General features: G+C 40.8%; 1 protein-coding gene across 1 annotated transcript in view; it reads left to right on the forward strand.

Moving 5' to 3' along the window:
- Positions 1 to 13,296, forward strand: part of LOC147008869 (metabotropic glutamate receptor 8-like) — a 579,707-nt gene that overhangs the window by 8,010 nt on the left and 558,401 nt on the right. The gene's annotated exons all lie outside the window — the stretch shown is intronic.

Raw genomic sequence — 13,296 nt, forward strand, 5'->3', positions numbered from 1 at the left:
TTTTGGGACTCGTTGTTTCATACCTGCGGTTGTTTGAAACTTCCCTCTTGGTTCATGTTGTGGCGGAAACATCTACTCCGGTATGGAGCTCCACCAACTCGTGCATGGCACGTTCCTGAGGTTCGAGATTTTGTGATGTGGGGGGTGGTTCGAACCTGAGGATATTTAAACCCACAGTTTAGTGATTATTTCTGCTTACCTGTTGGTCAATCAAGCTCCGCCTCCTCACCTTCCAACTTCTTTAAGCTCCTCCCACCGCACCAATCGTACAACGTGTTCAGACAAATCGAAGTATACAGTGCTGAACCGCATCGCACCTCTTTGAACAAATCGTTTGGAAAGTTTAATCAACCTCCTTCGAGACAACTTGTGTTTAAAATCCTTATTTACAACCGTCGGGTTTTCATTCGCTTAATTCCTGTGTTCTATAAACTCGACATATCCCAGGTGGCAGGTCTCTCCGGCATCGGCCAAAAAAATTCTCAATCCGTTTATGCACAGCAAGTACGGTTCAGTGCCTGTTCATTTGTGACGTCACAAAGACAATACACTACTTGCATGAACTGCTGCATCTGTGCAACTGCAAAGTATGAATCCGGACTCCAGAATAATGTCGTTGCAATGGAATATGCAGCTTGATGGTTACACCGACTTACAGGGGCCATAGCTTGAAGGTAAAGAAGATGGGAGTTCGGAGGCTTTTTCAGGCGGGGGTCTTTCCGTCGGAGAATGGCTAATGCATGGAATGCTCTCCCCGGAAAGGTAGTGGCAGTGGAGGGGTGGATAGGTTTAAATGTGTATTAGATGTAGGTAGAGGCCTATTCCTGGATCCATTGGATCAGATAGGGATGTTGGTAGAACTTGTAGGTAGTTTGGTGTGTGGATGTGTGATTGATTCTGGGGTTGGTGCAGCGCAGGCATGATGGGCCGAATGGCCTCCTTCTGCGCCGAAATTCTTTACTTATCCTTGTGTCCTGTTCTCAGAAATTATTCCTCTTCGTCTTTCTCTGCACGCAGCACTTGGCTGCAGGTTTGCATCACACTTTTGATGGAAGCCTGGCTGTGAAGCTGATGCAGTGCCCCCACCCCTGGAGGTTAGAACGGTCATTTGGAGTTTGTGCAGGATGCTGACGACATCAGCGTGTGTGGAGCCGGTCGATGGTCTAGCTGGACCCCACCACGCTCGTTTTGCTCGGTAATCCCAAGTAATCCACTCGTTGCTCAGTTGTAACTGGAATACTTGTAACATGAAGACCCCGTGCCCAGTTTGGTGGACCGTGATGGTCTGTAAGGAGCACGTCGATTGACTTTTACTCATTTCCTTCCCCGCACAACGCAATATTTATCACGCAACGAATGTCAAAAGTTTTGCTTCCAAAGTACAGCAAGTTCATGATGTAGCCTCATACAAACGGTCTTCCACACCTGCCACCTGTGAAACTGTACGTGCGAGTTTGTCATCATGATATCACATCAGAGTGCACAACCATAACTATCTTGTGTTGTCAGTCGTTTGACTCTTCCGTCCGGTTTTCAATGGTAAATCGTATCATTTGACAAAATCCCAAACCCTCGCAGGAGTTCTCATTGCCGGTTAAGAAGCGAAACTTCAAGACATTGCAGTTTGAAAATTTGATAATTTCCTAAAAGTTGGTTTCAAAAGTTTGATCATTAGTATTATTTTTTGTATTAACAGCTTGGTTTGATTATTGGTATTATTTTTTGAAACCTTCCCACCCCTTCCAGTTGCACCCCTCCCCAATTCCCCCAGATCACTCTTTGAACCCTATATTCGGTGTTGGGCACTTGTGACATCATCACACACAAATCCATCTTTGGGATAATTTCCTCATAAGGTGCTGGCTGTTACCTGCACAGAATTGTTGATGCCCCGCTCCCTTCCTCTATTCTTATGCCTCCGCCGCTGAAAGCGTCTCAGGCAATGTTTTCGGGTTGTCCGTGTTTCCGTCCGTCCGTCTGTCCATGTGTTCATCCGTCCATCCGTGATAACTTGTGTACCGCTGAAGGGATTTTTTTTTTAACAAACTTTGTACAAAGGTGGATGATGATGCAACAATGAACTGTTAAAAAATTGGGGGCAAAGGTCAAAGGTCATGTCACCTTTTGCTGAAAGTAGCAGTTTTTCGTTACCGTGATAACTTGTGAACCACTGAAGGGATTTTGACCAAACATGGCATAACTATGGACTGCGATACAAAGATGAATGATTGATTAAATTTTGAGTTTAAAAGGTCAAAGGCCTCAGGTGAAGGGCCTTTTAATTGAAAATCTATGTTACTGCAATAACATATGAACCGCTCAAGAGAATTCAATCATACTTGACGCACTTATGGACTGTAATACAAAAATGAACTGATTCATTTTAGATTGAACAGGTCAAAGGTCATGTGCCCTTTGAAAATGATTTTACAGACCACAACTCAAGTTAGAAGCATCTGATGTTCTCACACTTTGACTTATCTGTCTGTCTCTGTCTCTCTCCCTCTCTCCCTCTCTCCCTCTCATTAATTTTTCATGTGACCTTTCAATGAAATCAAAGGTAACAGTGGGTTGACATCAAATATGGATCACGGCATATCTATTGATACGTTCGCGTATAATTCTACTTTTTAGTTTTTACATGCCTTTCACTCTCCCTCCCAAGACTCAATCTCAAAAATATACTCCCCTCCCCTCTGCATGCATAATGTATGGTTGGCCTACTAACAGGGCCTGCAATTTATCTTGGGTATTTTAACATTTATTCACTTAACGAAGTAGATAACATGATTTAAACTGTGTGAAAACAAGCTTTTTGGTAAGCCTATAGATTAGTGTAATAGACAGCGAGAATACTTTGATTGAAATTTATATTTCTCACATAACACACCCCAGGGGGAGGGCCCGGTGCCCCCCTTCATGAAAAATTATTTTCATTTTATTCATCGGGATGAGGATGCCTCCAAAGTTGAGGTCAAAAAAGTGCCGCTCAGCTCGGGCGTGACTTCCTGCAGGACTTTCTTTTGTAAATATGCCCCCCTCTCCCCATTCATATTGTGAGTGTTTCTCGTTGGGTTTGACACACACACACACACACACACCTTTATAAGGAGTAGAGATGTATTACCATACCAATTGTGCAAGCTTCCCACATCACATCCTGCTTCCGAAAATCTCACTTCACTCCGTTGTTGCTCCTGGATTCAGTCAGACGCGAGGGTATCAGAAGCATGCATTGGCCACTTGTTGCAGCCTTCTTACATGCGACTACACCAATTACTTCTGTCTGGCAGTGAGGTTAGCCTCAGTGCCCACGCTGGGGAAGCCATGTATGTAATTGCACTTTTGTGTTGCACGAGAAGGTGTGCTCGGACTGCAGAGTTTCACTAATTGCCCCTCCGAGTGAGCGTTCTGCTATCAGAATCACCATGGCATGAGCAATCAGCCTGCCTGCTGGCAAAATGCTATCTTCCAGTACATGACAACTGATGGCTTCTCAATGACGTCCAACCAGCGGTGATAATGACGGTGTAGCAAAAGTGAAGATGCTGTGTAACTGACACCATATGTGCGCTCGTGTAATATAAATAAGGCTTATTGTTGGCTTATCCTGCGTCTCATCACTGCCTCGTGTCTTGTTTGTACGTCTCTTTTCTTCTCTTCTATCTTTCTCGGCTTCCCAGTTGGGCGATTGAACAGAGGAGTAGAGGCCGGCACTCCAGGAACCCACTTGGGCAGTCCGACCCTGCCGAAGTCCTAGGACACTGGCGCAGATGATTGAGCATTTGATTGCGGAAAGCCAGTGCCGGAGTGCTGGAGCATAGACGAGCTCAATGATTGTAGCAGGCACACGTGAGTGGGAGGCAATGGACGCTATGGCGGTACAAACAGCTCAACACAGTAACCATGTGTCCTTATTGTCCCATTCACACACAAAACCTCGCAGAAATGTCCAGTTCTGCTTTTTACCCTGCCATGCTCTCCAGGTACTCCACAGCCCCTGTAATTTCCCAATAAAAGGTGAAAGCCCATTGAGGAGCTTGGACACATATCACATGCAATGCAAGCAAACGAAGAGACATTGATGAACTTCTATCTGATTAACAAGGCCATTCATAGTTAATGAATGGACAAATTAACAGAGTACAGGGGATTTGAGTCTCATGGGATTCCAGCACAATGAGCTCTCTACTCAAAAGGGAATGCCCCTTTGACCTTTTATCTCATGGATTGTTGATATCCTTGTACTTTGATAGTTAAAGTCCAATTCCTTTCTTGTTTGTATTCATTACCTCCACCACCAAAGGTGGATGGAGATTGTTTTCACCTTTGTTACTTGGCAAAAAAAAAATTTGACAACTATGTTGATCACCTCTGTTTGTGTGTGTGTGTCTGTCTGTCTGTCTGTCTGTCCGCTCGCCTCCAGCCCAAACCGCTCAACCAATCGTTCTGAAATTTTCAGAGATTTATATCACCGACCCTGCGACGGTCCCGCATTGAAGTTTCGTAAAATTCGGTCGACTAAAAAGGTCTACATAGGCCAATAGGCCAATTTGAGCCAAATTTTCTAAAATCTTCAACTTTCATCTGATTGACTTAAAATTTGAACAGAATTTGCATATCAGGTCAATTAATTCAAGCACCTATTACTTTTGAGGTTACCATAGGTCAACTGGTCAATATCGGCCATAAGGTCAACCCCAAATAGGCCAAATTTTAAATTGTTTCTAAAATTGTCAATCCTCATCTGATTGACGTGAAATTAGAAGACCATTTGCACATGCCGTCGCTGAATTCAAGCACCTATTAATTTTGAGATCAAATCGGCCAAAAGGCCAATTTGGGCCATATAGGGCCAAATTTTCTAAAAACCTAAATTTTCATCCGATTGACTTGAAATTTGAGAATTTTTATTTCACGTCAACAAATTCAACTAGCCAATTATTTTTGAGGTCAGCGTTGACCAAAAGGTCAACATAGGCCAAAGGTCAACAACTTAGGTGAGATTTCTATAATCCTCAATTTTCATCCAATTGACAAGAAATTTGAAGAGGATTTTCATATCACGTCACTGAATTCAACCACCAATTATTTTTGAGGTCGACATCGGCCAAAAGGTCAAAATAGGCCGAATTTCTGAAATTGTCAATTTTCATCCGATTGACTTGAAATTTGAAGAGGATTATATTTGAGGCCACTGAATTCAACAAGGCAATTATTTTTGTGGTCAGCATCGACCAAAAGGTCAACATAAGCCCAAGGTCAACAACTAAGGAAGTCTTTCTAAAATCCTCAATTTTCATCTCATTGACTTGAAAGTTGAAGAGCATTTGCATATCAGGTCACTGAATTCAACCACCAATTATTTTCAAGATCAACATCAGACAAAAGGACAACAGAGGCCGAATTTCTAAAATTGTCAATTTTCATCCGATTGACTTGAAATTTGAAGTGGAGTTGCATATTTGGTCATTGAATTCAACCACCAATTATTTTTGAGGTCAAATTTGTTTTTTTGGATTTTGCAAGTCTAGTGCTCTGCACGACATCTTCTTGTTTGTTTGTTTGTCTGCACAAAACTTTCGTGTTTTTCTCTGAAACTGCTTGTTGGATTGAGATGAAATTTTCACCATGGGTGCGACTACTCATGTAGAATGTTATAATGATAATTGTGATGTTATAGATCACGTGGTGTGGCAACCATGTTGGAAAAACGGGAAAAATTTGGAACTCTATGTCTCTGAAACCACAAAAAGGAAAAAATTTAAAACTTTGCACACAGCAAGGACTACTCATGTAGAATTACTGTGATTTTTTTTATGACGCCATAGGTGCCTTCGTTATGACGTCATAATTGCATGTGTAGAACGCTACATCCGATTAGTATAAAAAATTTTGAGCGTCCACAGAAATGGTCCACAGAAACATTTTTGGTGATGCCATCGGTCACGTGACTCGGTAGCCATATTTTTTTTCAAAAAAAACCTTCAAAAATCTTCTCTGAATTGCCTGAACAGATCAAGGTGAAACTTTAGACGTATGACCACCGAACCCTGAAGAAAAAAGATTCTCACATATGACATCATAGGTCACTTGGTTAGGCAGCCATATTGGATTTACCCTGAAACCAATAAAAAAAAATCTTCTCCAGAACGGCTGGACAGATCGAGGGGAAACTTCACAAAAATGGTCCCCAAGCCTTGGGTGTACAAGTTAGTTTAGGAATATCCTTGTACTTTGATAGTTGAAGTCCAATTCCTTTCTTGTTTGTATTCATTACCTCCACCACCAAAGGTGGATGGAGATTGTTTTCACCTTTGTTACTTGGCAATTTTTTTTTGACAACTATGTTGATCGCCTCCGTTTGTGTGTGTCTGTCTGTCTGTCTGTCCGCTCGCCTCCAGCCCAAACCGCTCAACCAATCGTTCTGAAATTTTCAGAGATTTATGTCACCGACCCTGCGACGGTCCCGCATTGAAGTTTCGTAAAATTCGGTCGACCAAAAAGGTCTACATTGTTTTTAATGGATTTTCATATCACGTCACTGAATTCAACTGAATATCACGTCACTGAATTTTGATAGGTCACATGGTTTGGCAGCCATATTGGATTGAATAACAATATTAAATAATGTTTTCTTTTGAACCGCTTAATCAAGCAAAGTGAAACTTCACAATTACAACATCTAGTTGTGATGGGGAATATGTGTTTTGAATTTCAACTTCATCGGATACATGGTCTAGCAGCCAGGATTTTTTTTTTGATCTGGATTCTTTTCTCATTTTTTTATTTTGTTTTTTTGAATAAGGCTCACTTGACTGTGCTTGGATGGGTTTGAGGGTAGAGGAGTAGCAGCTGAAATGTGAATCCCATCCAAGTTCCTCCTGATGACTTCATCTTTGCTTTTTGTTTGTTCCGGTTCTTTCTGATGACTCCAATGCAGGACTGTAAATATTTGGTCTTCCATTTGATTTGAATTTATTTTAATCCCATTCTAAAGTCAATTGAATAATAATGAAAAACGTCATGGGTCAGGGTCAGGTGTCCGATCAAAGCGGGGTTACATCAAAACAGGATGTCTTGGTACCCGGTCATCACTGCCAGCAGTTATAAAGTGGCAGTCCGAATTATGTCTCTTATTAATTACATAACACACCAGTACACAAACGCCACACAAAATACACAACACAAAACAAGTCCTGGCAAGGGTCTGCAATCTCTGATTGCTCCTTTTCTTGTGGAAATTGCATCTTTGTTCCGATTCCTCTTTGATTATTTTGTGATCAGAATTCTTTGTTTCCCATTTGTGTCACAGTGCTTGCTGTTCTGAAAGATGGAAAAAGGTAATTACCCTTGCCAGAGGAGAGGGTATTGCATTTGCATCCGTTTGTCCGTTTGTCTGCTTCTTTGATTGTTTTTTTGTCCGCACAGAACTTTCGTGTTTTTCTTCGCAACTGCTCGTCAGATTGAGGCAAATTTTTCCCCATGGGAGCGACTATTCATGGAGAATATCATGGGTCACATGGTGTGGCAGTCGTGTTGCAAAAATGGAGAAAAATATGGACCTCTGTATCTCTCAAACTGCACATGGGGAAAAATTGAAACTTGGCATATGGCAAGTACTCCTCATGGGGAGCTTGATGTTTTTTTTAAATGATGTCATAGATGCCTTCATTATGATGCCATAATCACATATGTATAATGCGACATTCGATTCGTATAAAAAAAATTGAGGGTCATTCAGGGATAAATTGGGCCACAGGAAAAAAAAAAAATTGATGACGTCATTGGTCACGTGATTCGGCAGCCATATTGTTAAAGATAATACCTTCAAAATTATTTTTCTCTGAAATGGTTGAACAGATCAATGCGAAACTTTACAAGTATGACCGCCTATCCACAAGGAACAAAACTTTCACACATATAATGTCATAGGTCATATGGTTTGTCAGCTATATTGGATTTACCCTACAACCTATAAAAATCTTATTTTCCAGGACGGCTGAACAGATTGGGGGGAAACTTCACACACACACACACACACACACACACACACACACACACACACACACACACACACACACACACACACACACACACACACACACACACACACACACACACACACACACACACACACACGTTTCCGCAAGCCTTGGTGATACCAGCGTATTTATTCACAAATGATTGATAATCACATGGTGTGGCTGCCATATTGGATTGAATGAAAAACTTAAAAAAAAATTATCTTGAACTGCTTCATCAATCGAAGTGAAACTTCACAATTATGATCTAGTAGTCATGGGGAATATATGTTTTAAATTTCAACCTGATTGGACGCATGGTCTGGCAGCCAGAATTATTCGATTTTTTTGATCTGGGTTCTTTTTAATTTTATTTTTGAGAAAGGTTCACTTGGTTTCCCCTGGATGGGTTTGAGGGTAAAGTAGTAGCAGGTGAAACTGGAATCCTCTCCAGGTTCCTCCTGATGACCACATTTTTTGCTTGTTAATTGTGGAACATACAAGAACACAAACACCACACAAAATACACTGAACAAAACGATATAAACACCACACAAAAGTCTTGGCGTGGGTCTGCAAACTCTGACTGATTTTTTCTTGTTTGATTTGTATTAATTCTCCAACACTACAGGTTACTGATTTAAAGTTAAGATCCTCTTTCACACCATACCTGATCGTGTGCATTGTTATTTTGTGGGGTTCCTTCTGAAACCCGTCAATAAAGATATCGTGATCTTTTTCAATGACATTTACCTTCTTCCAAGCAAGATATTTGCCCTCAATTCTTGCCCTCAATTCCTACCCCACCCCTCCTTCCCCCCTCCCCCCTGCTTTCTTTCATTGATTTTTTTAAATACTATTATGACCAATAAGTTAACAGCAATACATACATACTGTATATATTTGTGTATATTTTAATTAACAAGCTCAAATGAGCTAAGATCCTCGTCCTCTTCATGATGACGTCATACAAACGAATATGACGTCATTGTGATGTATCATGTTTGCGATAAATTATCTGTGCTAATGCCCGGCTTGATTCCTGCAAACAAAATTCAAACAGCTTGCCTATTTTTGGAGATAATGGTATAGGCGATTTCCATTAGCGGCGATATTATGACGTCAACTTTTTAGATTCTCATGGAGAATCTCTAAGTCTTACTCATGTTGTTCTTGTGGACTTTTTTGTTTCACAGCCTACAGTTTTCATCGAAACTTCCTGAAACTTGGCGAATATATGTAAAAATACCCTGCGCAGACAGTAACCAACTCCGATTTTGAAAATTCCTCCGAGAAAAAAAAGTTATGATGTCAACATATCTCCGCTAATGGAAATCGCCTAAAAAATTATCTCCAAAACTAGGCAAGTTTTTTGAATTCTGCTTGCGGGAATCGAACAGGGCATTAGCAGAGATGAAGTACTGCAGAAATGATACATCACTTTGACAACATATCAATTTTTATGACGCCATTCCTATTTTTTGTTTTTTGTTTCATTTGTTTCACAGCCTCCAGTTTTCATTGAAATTTCCTGAAACTTGGCAGACATATGTAAAAATACCCTGCGCAGACAGTAACGATCTCCGATTTTGAAAATTCCTCCGAGAAAAAAAGTTATGATGTCAAAATATCTCCGCTAATGGAAATCGCCGAAAAAATTATCTCCGAAACGAGGCAAGTTTTTTGAATTCTGTTTGTGGGAATCGAACAGGGCATTAGCAGAGATGAATTGCTGCACATATGATACATCACTATGACGTAATATCAATTTTTATGACGTCATTCCTATTTTTTAACATTTTTTGTTTCACGACCCAGAGTTTTCATCGGATCTTCGTGAAACTTGCCATGTATATGCAGAAAACCCACGCGCAGGCAGTAACCATCTCCGATTTTGGAAATTCTTCCGAGAAAAAAATTGACGTCATAATATCGCGCTAATGGAAGTTGCCTATACCATTATCTCCGAAACTAGGCAAGCTGTTTGAATTTTGTTTGCGGGAATCAAGCCGGGCATTAGCACAGATAATTTATCGCAAACCTGATACATCACAATGATGTCATATTCGTTTTTATGACGTCATCATGAAGAGGACGAGGATCTTAGCTCATTCGAGCTTGTTTTCTCGGTTGAATTTCCAAAATTGGAGATGGTTACTGCCTGAGCATGGGCTTTCTGCATATACATGGCAAGTAGTTTCATGAAGATCCGATGAAAACTCTGGGTTGTGAAACAAAAAATGTCAAAAAATGGGAATGACGTCATAAAATTGATATGACGTCATAGTGATGCATCATATCTGCGGTAACTCATCTCTGCTAATGCCCTGTTCGATTCCAGCAAACAGAATTCAAAAAGCTTGCCTAGTTTCAGAGATAACTTTTTAGGCTATTTCCATTAGCGGAGATATTTTGACATCATAACTTTTTTTCTGTGAGGAATTTTCAAAATCGGAGATGGTTACTGTCTGTGCAGGGTATTTTTACATATATATGCCAAGCTTCAGGAAGTTTCAATGAAAGCTGTAGGCTGTGAAACAAAAAAGTCCATAAGAAGAAGATGAAGAATAATAACGTGAGTAAGACTGAGAGATCCTCCACGAGGATCGAAAAAAAAAACATTGCCAACCAATAAACAAGCAGTCATAGACTGGTACTTACGAAATCGTCAACTTGACCTCTGACCTTGTCTAATAAAAGCTGTCTCGAGAGAAGGTAGCGACGCAAACCAGAAGTTTCTATGATGATTCTGTACCAAACCATCAAAATTCGAATGTTTTGCATGTTTGACCTCACTGTGACCTTGACCTTTGACCGATTTTGACCAAAATCTAATCAGCACTCGCCATCAGCCTCCTGAACCACGTGGTGTAATTTGACATTGGTAGCTTCTTCTGTTCTCGAGTTATCTGTACCAAACCATCAAAAATTGAATATTTGACCTCACCGTGACCTTGACCTTTGACCGATTTTGAACAAAATCTAATCAGTACTAGCCATCACCCTCCTGAATCAAGTGGTGTAATTTGACATTGGTAGCTTCTTCCGTTCTCGAGTTATCGTGCCTACAAACAAACAAACAAACAAACAAACAAACAGAAATGGAAGGCATCAATATACTTACGAAATCTTTAGATTTCGAAAGTAATAAAATGAAAATTACTCATACAGTGACAACTTCGCAAAACCACAAAGTAGAATGGCACTCGGTAGAGCGCATACCTCTGCTCGGTGGAACAGTTCATGTTTTGTATCCCACTGATGGGCTGGATCTGAACCAAAATCCAATCCGCTTGTTCTTGTCACCTATTCAACTTCACTCATCCACCTTGGTTTGTCATAACTTGTCCACAACTTTTTGAGATATTGTGATATATTTAGGTTTTGGCCATATGCATCAATTTTAGAAATTAGGCCTGTGTTGACCTTAAAATGAATTGGTAGTTGAAGTCAGCGACCTGACATGAAAATGCTCTTCAAATTTCAAGCCAATTGGATGAAAATTGAAAATTTTAGAAACAATGAAAAACTTTGGCCAACTTTGGGTTGATCTTATGGCTGATTTTGACCTTTTGACGGAAGATAACCTCAAATGTAATCGGTGGTTGAATTCACTGACCTGATATGCAAATGCTTTTCAAATTTCAAGTTAATTGGATTAAAATTGAGGATTTCAGAAATTTGGCCTCTGTTGACCTTTTGGTCTATGTTGACCTTTGGGCCTATGTTTACCTCAAAATTAATAGGTTGTTGAATTTCGTCACCTGATATGCAAATGCTCTTCAAATTTCAAGCCAATTGGATGTCGGTGACATTAATCTCTGAAAAATTCAGAACGATCAGTTGAGAGGTTTGGACTGGAGTCGAGTGGACAGACAAACAAACTCACAAACACATAAACAAATAGAAGCGATCAACATACTTGTCAAAAAATAATTGGCCAAGTAACGAGACTCTCCTCCCCAATTTTTATACCCACAGGAAGAATAGGATCCTCACACAACGTTTCGCTTGTGATCCACAAGCTTTATCAAGCTAAAGAGAACCAACTGACACATGCGGCCATTTTTTTTTTTATAGACCATTCCATTCTTGACCTACTTCTGGTCATGCATGGAAGAATGGAACCCTTTTTGTTATTGAAACAAAAGAATGCCACGTCATCATCATTGGGTTATTGCTCATTCCTGTGTTGCAGATGTGATCTGGTATTATGATGCACACGGATGGTCATTGGTCAAGCTTGTCCTCCCCTTTTCCCGCTGACGTGCTTCCACTTGAGCACCTGCTAATTAGATTCGCTAGATATCCCTTATTGTCGGGTTTTCCGTGTGTGTGTGTGTGTGTGTGTGTGTGTGTGTGTGTGTGTGTGTGTGTGTGTGTGTGTGTGTGTGTGTGTGTGTGTGTGTCTGCAACGCGAGGCTCCACAGCACAAACCAGCAAACCGATTTCGATGAAACTTGGCGAACATGTGCCATATGGGCTGGGAGTGTGCGCATTTGAGTTTCGTTGCTAAGCAACCACCCGTTGCTATGCAGCGGCCGAAAAACCGCGTACGGTATTTTCAATACTTGTCCTACAGTTTTGAATGTGGAGAAACGAGACTTCGGAATGAAACACTTCGAGATATTTAGAAAATTTTACTCAAGCCGATTTTTTATGTTTTATTTTTCAAATGGTAGTGCTTCAAAAATCGGGTGTCTATTTACCGTCATTTTTCATGAGGGGCTTAGGAAAGCGGGCGTGGCTTATGGAAAGTGGGCGTGGCTTTTGAAAAGTGGGCGTGGCTTTTGAAAAGTAATGTGTGGCTCAGGAGGTGGTCAAACAAGAGCATTGAGAGAAGTTTATCGGGTTTTCCATCTGTTTGTCATTTACACTTTCCTCCATCTCCACTCTGAGGAGTGCCAGTTGGCAAAATACGCAATCGGAAAAATATTGCCAGGCAGAGGAACAATTGTATGTGAACCAATACGTCTTGGTAATGAATCTTCGTCGGTGGATCGGTCAGAATGAAAAGCATCGTATCCAGCGCTTCAATCCTCGTGTATCCCTCGTCACCTATCGGCTTGTACATATATTTATCTATAATAAGTGCGTGTGTGTGTGTGTGTGTGTGTGTGTGTGTGTGTGTGTGTGTGTGTGTGTGTGTGTGTGTGTGTGTGTGTGTGTGTGTGTTTGTGTGTGTGTCTATGAAACCGAGCAAGCCTGAAACTTTGCACACTTACTAAGGCAAATCCAAGGAAGTGCAGAAGCGAAAATTGGGTGTTTGGAT

The sequence above is a fragment of the Eptatretus burgeri genome, chromosome 18, assembly GCF_056783735.1.
Source record: "Eptatretus burgeri isolate ZD-2024b chromosome 18, Ebu_testis_v1, whole genome shotgun sequence".
Lineage (NCBI taxonomy): Eukaryota > Metazoa > Chordata > Myxini > Myxiniformes > Myxinidae > Eptatretus > Eptatretus burgeri.